Here is an 8689-nt window from a genome sequence, read left to right as displayed (position 1 = left end):
CATTTTTAAAGAAAAAGGGAAATAGGGATTAAAAGTGTTTGTCTTTTGTATAACTTCTAATAATAGTTTAGGGATGTACTCATATCATGATTCCGAGAATCGAATTTGGGTCTCAACTATGGCAGGGCACTATTCTACCACTAGACCCCTGGTGCCGTCTACCTTTAGGCAGATGTAGGGTACTATTCTACCACTAGACCCCTGGTGCCATCTACCTTTAGGCAATTCCATAACGTACTCGTATTTTGGTCATGCAGTTCTTCCAAAGCCCTTCACTTTTAGTTTCACCTCTTGATTTAAAAAACAAAAAGCTCGATAGTGCTACTCGTGAAATTTAAAAATTTAAACGACATTATGCACTAATATCATCATTGCCAATCTTTAAGATGCACCAACCAAGAATCAAACTCGAGTTTGTACCATGGCAAGGTACTATTCTACCACTAGACCACTGGCGCATGTACCTTTAAGCATATCTATAACGTACTCATATTTTGGTCATGCAGTTCTTCTGAAGACCTTAACTTTTAGTTTCACCTCTCAATTTAAAAAAAAAAGCTCGATAGTGCTACTTGTGAAATCTACAAATATAAATGATATTGTGACAATCCCAAGTTTGAACATTATGCACTAATATCATCATAGCTAATCTTCAAGATGCACCAGCTGAGAATCAAACTCGAGTCCGTATCGTGGCAGGGTACTTCATAAGGTACACGTATTTTGGTCATGTAGTTCTTCTGAAGCCATTAACTTTTAGTTTCACTTCTCGATTTAAAAAAAAAAAAGCTCGATAGTGCTACTCGTGAAATCTATAAAGTTAAATGATATATTGTAACAAACCCAAGTTTGAATAGTATGCACTAATATCATCATAGCTAATCTTCAAGATGCAACAGCCAGAATCGAATTCGGGTCTGCATCATGGCAGGGTACTATTCTACCATTAGACCACTAGTGAATCCACCTTTAGGCATATCCATAACTTGCAGTTCTTCCGAAGCCCTTAACTTTTAGTTTGTTTTAAAAAAAAAAGCTTCATAGTGCTACTCGTTTGAACATTATGCACTATTATCATCCTAGCTAATCTTCAAGATGCAAGAGTCAAGAATCAAACTCAAGTTTATATTGAGGTAGGGTACTATTCTAACACTAGACTATTGGTGCTTCTACATTTAGGCACATCCATAACATACTTGTATTTTGGTCATGCAATTCTTCCGAAGCCCTTCAATAGCCAAGAATCGAACTCAGGTCTATACTGTGGCAGGGTACATCCATAATGTTCTTGTATTTTGGTCATGCAGTTCTTCCGAAGCCCTTAACTTTTATTTTCACCTCTCGATTTAAAAAATAAAAGCTCCATAGCGCTACACCTGAAATCTATAAATTTAAATGATATATTGTAACAAACACAAGTTTGTACATTTTCACCTCTCGATTTAAAAAATAAAAGCTCCATAGCGCTACACGTGAAATCTATAAATTTAAATGATATATTGTAACAAACACAAGTTTGAACATTATGCACTAATATCATCATAGCTAATCTTGAAGATGCACCAGCCGAGAATCGAACTTAGGTCCGTATCGTGGCAGGGTACTCCATAAGGTACTCATATTTTAGTCATGCAATTCTTCTGAAGCTTAACTTTTAGTTTCACCACTCGATTTTAAAAAAAAAAAAAAAAACTCCATAGTACTACTCGTGAAATCTATACATTTAAATGATATATTGTAACAAACCAAAGTTTGAACATTATGCACTAATATCATCATAGCTAATCTTTAATAAGATGCACCAACCGAGAATCGAACTCAAGTCTATACTGTGGCAGGGTATTATTCTACCACTAGACAACTGGTGCATCTACCTTTAGGCATATCCATAACGTACTCATATTTTAGTCATGTAGTTCTTCCGAAGTCCTTAAATCTTGAAGTCTAATACAAGGGTCATTGTAAAAAAGGTAGAGAAATAGTTTTGCAGAAATTTAAATTTAAAATTAAAGTAATGGGCTCACATAGGTTGACTTGGATGTCAAAGAACAAAATTAAACTTTGATGAAGGATAAATTGGTGGCAAAAACTTTTAATCAGGTGGGGGACCTTTTGCAGTTAGATAATTGAATGATGTATGATAGTGCATTCTCCATGGACCCTGCATGCACCATATTATTTATGCTATGTGTATGGTTCTATGTAATGACATATGATGATTGGCTATGTATGCATGTGATATCCATTACGCCATATTGTGAATGAAATGAAATATTATGTATGTCTTGTTATGTCTTGTCATGCAAAGATATTTGATGGATTATGTGACGACTGCCATGTATACATGATGCATGTATGTACTATGTCATGGATGGAAGGAGAAATGAAATGATGTTAATGCTATGAATGTAAATCATGGGGACCTCATGCATGTATGTATGTCATGTACCGGGATACTTTCCCATTATGCTATGTTAGTACGAATGCGTACCTTTGATATTTATGTTCTTGATATCATGCGAGACTTTCCTTTTCTGTGGCATCGGGCGACACGTTAGCGCATTGTGCCCAACCAAGAAAGGCCCAAGGGGTGCGTATACGAGCCCGCCTAGTGGGTCTATGTGTGTGAGCTATGTGTGGAAAAATACAACACATCAAACCCGGCTCGAAACTGGAAAGAGCTCAAGACCATGTGATAGTTTCAAATGATAAGTCCCATCATTATATGCGAGTGATTGCATCACTAATCCTAATAGTGGAGTGACTTACTGAGTAGTTCTTAAAATACTCTAGCCACGTGCTATCTTTATTTTTTAGGTAAAGGTAAAATGTCTCTGCAAGGATGACAGTGAATGCTGGAATGACCATGGAAGTCAAGATAGGGTAGTAGTATGCATTGGCTTTTCATTTAGTAGTTGAAAGGTGGCATTTTATTTTCATATTCAAATATTAAGTTATTTATAATTTATGTTTTTAAATTAACCGTATAAATCCATGACTCTGTTTAAAAATATTTTATTTTAAATTTTCGCATATGTTATTAAAGGCATGCATGTGGTGTCATCTTTAATTAAAACTGAAAATTAGGGGCATTACGATGGTTCTATTCAATCGACAGGTTTAGCAACTTCCAGTCGCGACTCGCACCTCTTCTCAGTCAAATCATCCTCTAAGTCGTTTTGAATGAATTTATTTCTCTTCGTAGTTAATGAAATTGTATGAAAATAATTTTTACTGAAAAGATGATTAAAACATTACAAATTTGGTGACAGAACTAAGTATATTCGAGTATGTATAAGAAAATATAAAAATTTAAAGACAATAGAAAAATTTGTAAAATTGTGAGGAAAATAAAAAATGGATAAGATAAAAAAATCGTAGATTGACATTTATCAGGTGAAAGGGAGGCATAGTGTATCAAGCCTGACAGAGGACACGTGCCACTATACAAGAGGAGACACACATTGAACTGTTGTGCTTGAAACCAAGCTTGGGCATCAGCAAGACCGAGGCAACGATGTAAATATGAGGGACAAAGATAGGCTATATAAAGGCCTAGTAGCACCCCCAACCTTAACCTTGAAAGTCGGGTTTCCTAAAGAAATTTGTGCATGCAACTTTAGAGTGAAGTCTGTTCATACGAAATATGAAACCTTGCCAAATTTGGTGTCAATCAGACACCGGACTGACGCTTCACGAGACTGCATAATACTTAAGGTAGGTAACTTCACAAGAGTTCTCGAGACCAGCATTCGCTCAAGAAGAGAGTACCAACTAAACCTATGTGGTTCTGAAAAAAAAAAAACCTTAACTGCTACTAGAAAGAAAAAAGTAGCCGCTAAGCAAAGCTAATCGATTTTCTTTTCATACTTATAAAGTACAAGCTAGAGCTAATAGCAAAAACAAAGTGAGTGGAGAGCCACTACTATTTGTTCCTATATAGTTTAGTTTCCAAATTTCCTAGGCTCGGTCACCTTCCTCGTATCCCTTATGCTTAGGAGTGGGATCCATGGTGATCCGGCTCGGTCACCTTCCTCGTATCCCTTATGCTTAGGAGTGGGATCCATGGTGACCCTGAGAAACCTCCCTTCTCTAATGCTACAAAAGGAGTTAAATATTGTTTTCGTGAGCTTGTGTCGAAATGACTTTATTGGAGTAATGACTATAGCGACCTTTGGGTGTTTGAAAAATTTCATGAGCCCAATGAGAGTTCGAGAATGTTTGGGATGAAGCTGCTTGACTTTTCCTTCTTTCATGGTAAAGTGGCTTTGCTACTTCTCTTTCTCTAAGGAAATATTTTTTATGAGTGTCAAGAAGCGATTGCCATATGAAGATGGTTAATGGGAGTTGGTTAAAGTGTAGTGTCAATATGGGAATGTGTTACAACTTTTTTAGACTTTGCTACCCTATGGGTTCATGCCATGGTTGGCTTGTGAGCCTCACCCCAAGGGTGCACCATTATGTGTGACTAAAAGAATACGAGTGTTGAGGCAAAGGTGACCATATCTAGGGTGCGCTCCTAGCATAGGTAAGGTGTAACGACCCTAAATTTCCACATACTCAGAGTCGCTACTAACGTTTGATGCTCATCTATAATGCGGAAATATAACTCTTACATGAACATAATTGATAACGTAAATTAAAAAAAAATGTTTAAAACAACTTCTTCTCTAGAAAACACAGCCATGGTCTTACGTGTTTAAATATGAAATACTGAACATTTAGAGAAAACAAAAACAAATACAAAATAATTTAAAACAATGAAATGCAAAACAACCTATTCTAACTTAAGACTAGAAATTTAAATATGAATCTACCCTATGCACGTGCCACAGTCTCTGCTCGTGATGTCGCCGTCCTCCATACAAGTGCGCCTTGCCTTTACCTGAAAAATGATGTGGCACACGGCCTGAGTATTTCAAAGAATACTCAGTAAGTGGCCCCACTATAGGGGCCATGCAAATGCAAACACATGCAATATGATTTAGGGACCTATCTCTAATCATCTTAGGGGTGGCCTCCAGTCTCGGATAAATTGGATGTGTAGTACTTCCCTACACACGACTCACACGTGCGAGTGTGAATCCCCAGGGCGCTCGCACACCCCCTGGACCCTCTGGTCAAGCTAATATGTAGCGACGCCCGGAGGTCAGCGGAACCCCATAGTGTCATGCGCCTCATGAACACCCTCATCTGTGTGCTTTCGCACCTGTGCGCTTTCGCGCTCATCATAAGGTGCGCGTCCGCACTCATCATCTCTAGGGGAAGTAGCCCTATGCTTATGAACATACAAAATGCATGAGGTCCCTCTAAATCCATCGTAATGTCTCTTCTGACACAACCCTCTAGTCTCATCTCTTTGTTACTCTAGGTAACGCATACTCGCGGATATTTATATTAATATCATTTTCATGCTCTTAGGGTTGTGTCCTACGTCGATCTAACGACATGATGCAATATAGCACTCATCATCATCTAGCATGCTCAATATGGAAAGCATCATCATATTAAGGTAAAAATCATGCAATCATCATGCTCATCATAATGCCACAACGTGCGTCAAACATATCAAGCGTCACTCAACAAAATATGTATATACCGCACATATCATCAAGCATCATAATCCACACATCATCATAACTCATACAATTATTTAGCCTATCCTATAGTAAGGCCACTTACCTGGTTGGCCTTAGCCGAAGTATTCCCTAATTTAATTAACGTAAGCTCCCGTTCCTCGAGAGCTGCTCCAAAGGTTGCTAGAGTTCGCTTCATATCGAACCGTTCGTCACCTTTCGTTAGCATTTCACATTTTAATTAATAATCCAACTAACAATGTGAAATACAGCTCTAAAACGGTCTTAGTAAAAATCGAATTTCACGTTTTCATTGTTTCTAAATTTTGGTTGGGTAGTAAAACTTAAATTGAAAATATGTCAATATTATTTCATGGTGCTTCAATCATTCAATCCAACTATGGTTTGTTATTGGTACAAATAATAATAATTGCTCACATCTTCCATTTTCCTTCCCTCTATCTTCTTTTTATTTCATATGAATGACTATGCAGTTATAAAATAATATTCAATCAATTCTGTTTTCTTCTCCTCCCTAGCATGACTATCAATCAACAGAAGCAATTTTCAATATTTTTTTTTTCTTCTCTTTCCTAAAAACTACTATCATTAACAGAAGCCATTTTCTATTCTATTTTCTTCTCTTTCATTTTTTAATCTATTATGTTTTCTTCTCTTTCCTAAAAACTACTATCAACCGAAGCTATTTTCAGTCTCTTCTGTTTTCTCCTCTCTCTCAAATGACTATCCAATTCGATTAGTCATTTTCAATCTATTTTAATTTTCCTCAGTAAAAATGCCTATGCATCCATCAATTATCATTTTCTTCTCTTTCCTAAAAATGATGATTCAATTTAGATGCAATTCATAAAGCTATTTTCAATCAATTTTGATTTTCCACCAGATATCCAAAAATCTAAATAATTGAAAAGAAGATCTAACATAACTTTTCTATCTCTTGCAAAAGATAAAAGAAAAGGAGATCTAAATTACCGATTACTTTTCCATCTCTTTCCATTCCTATTAAATCTACTTGAAGTGAAGGCCATCTTCAATTCTTCTCTCCCAAAATCTGTGTATTTCCTTTGTTTCTGTCTCTCATTTTTCCCTTCTCAAGATCTGCCATTTTTTTGTTTCTGTTTTGTTTTTTTAGATCATTTTGCAGTTGCAAGAGGTGTCCGGGAGATATTTGGGGAAAGTGGAGAGAGAGTGATAATTTACTTTTTTTTTTTTTATTTTTTTTATTTTTTTATTTTTTTATTTTTATTATATTTTACTTATTCTTATTATTATCTTTTTTTTTTCTTTTCTCTTTCTTTTTTTTGGGTCGTTACATAAGAATATGCCAAAACTAGCTACTTTGATCATGGTTTTTCTAGTGAGTCCCTGTTACAGTTCGAGAGAAGGGCGAGGGAGGCCATGGTGGGATACTCCACAACCATTAGACAATTGTTTTTTCGTGCTTATGTTGCAAGATCGTAGACCAAGAATAAATCCATAAGTCAGATAGTTCATAAGTAGTGCGTAGTTTCCGTATTCATTCTGAAGCATGTTATTTCCAACGGGTTCGTTCGCAGGCAATCCGAAGTTTGGATCGTCATCAAGGATACTAAGATTAAGTGAGAGAGAGAGTCATAATCCATGGACCGATTGTGTCTCTGAGAAAGTCATCAAGGATGATGATTAGTTTAAGTGGAGGAGAATTTCACAACAATGCTACGAAAAGAGTAGGTTTTGACCCTCATATAACGATAGACCTCAGTGACCCTTAAATGGTGCCCATCCAGTCACAAGAGTGCCAAGACAGATGAGTGCCATGATGCGGCCGAGGAGGATGGAGCATCATCTAACACACCAAAGAGATCTTCATTAAAACCAAATTTTGGCATATGAAAAACAGAGGCAATGATGTCGACATGAGAAACAAAGATAGGTTTGATAAAGGGTCGGGTAGGGCCCTGGGAGGGTTCCAAAAGAAGTTTGGGCATGTGGGTCTAGAATGAAATCCTTCCATATGAAATATGAAAGGTCACCAAATTTGGGTGTAATTTGGACACTAGACATGCGCTCCATGAGACCATATGACTATTCGTCAAAATCATGCTTACTCCTACTCGATAAAAAAGGCCTCAAAATGCACTTTAGGGGGAGGTATGGTGTCGTCTCTCTACCACCCCTAACCATATGGCCTAAACAAGCTACCATGTAGCATATACTTGTGTCATAGTGAGAGGGAGCATTGCAAGACTAGTGTCTTAGGTGACTTGCTTTAAAATACGTCTTTCAAGGACAGTGCTGGACAACATGAGTGTACCGACATTGCACCCCCACCCATGTATCAGAGGTTTGTATATGCACAAGCTCTTTGGTATGAAGTCAATAAATAATATGACATGGATATGGGAGGGTGCAATGTCTCAATAGAGCTTGGATGGATTGATATTTGAGTGGCCTAGACAATATGAGCGAAACATGGTTTCATCCTCGATTGACATGTCTGAGTAAGCTACGATGTCGATGGCATCATGGGACTTAGGATGGCATCATGACATGAAGGTCATGCCAGGAACGAAGATGCAAAATCAAGATGCAACAACACATATGAATGACCTTTATTCTAAGTAGAGGCAAGGTTGTGTTGCATGGCTTGGCCTAGTATAGAAGCAAGTTAGTTAAGGTCGCAGATGATTGAGCATGCACACACGGTGTAACGAATCACCCTTTATAAGGGTGTGGAAACCTTCCCCTAGCAGACGCNCCCCTAGCAGACGCGTTTTAAAGCCTTGAGAGCGAGCCCGAAAGGGAAAGTCCAAAGAGGACAATATCTGCTAGCGGTGTATCTAGGTCGTTACAATTGGTATCAGAGCTCTAGGTTTTAAATTCTGTAGACTAGCCTACAATGTAGACTTCGCACGTTCCATGGTCCCAACGTCGATGCCCCGTCACCGTCAGGTACGCCTTGCATAAGATAAGAAAAGAGAAACATTTTAAAACTCGCATGCATTTTTATGTTAATGTTACTGAAATCGTTGTTATATTTCACGTATTTATTTAAGAGCATGATGTGATGTGTTGCATGCTGAGTGATTTTGTTTGCAATATGATGTGAACTT

This window comes from Cucurbita moschata, unplaced genomic scaffold (genome assembly GCF_002738365.1).
Source record: "Cucurbita moschata cultivar Rifu unplaced genomic scaffold, Cmos_1.0 Cmo_Scf00073, whole genome shotgun sequence".
In the NCBI taxonomy this organism is placed as follows: Eukaryota; Viridiplantae; Streptophyta; class Magnoliopsida; order Cucurbitales; family Cucurbitaceae; genus Cucurbita; species Cucurbita moschata.
This window is presented reverse-complemented; position numbering follows the sequence as displayed.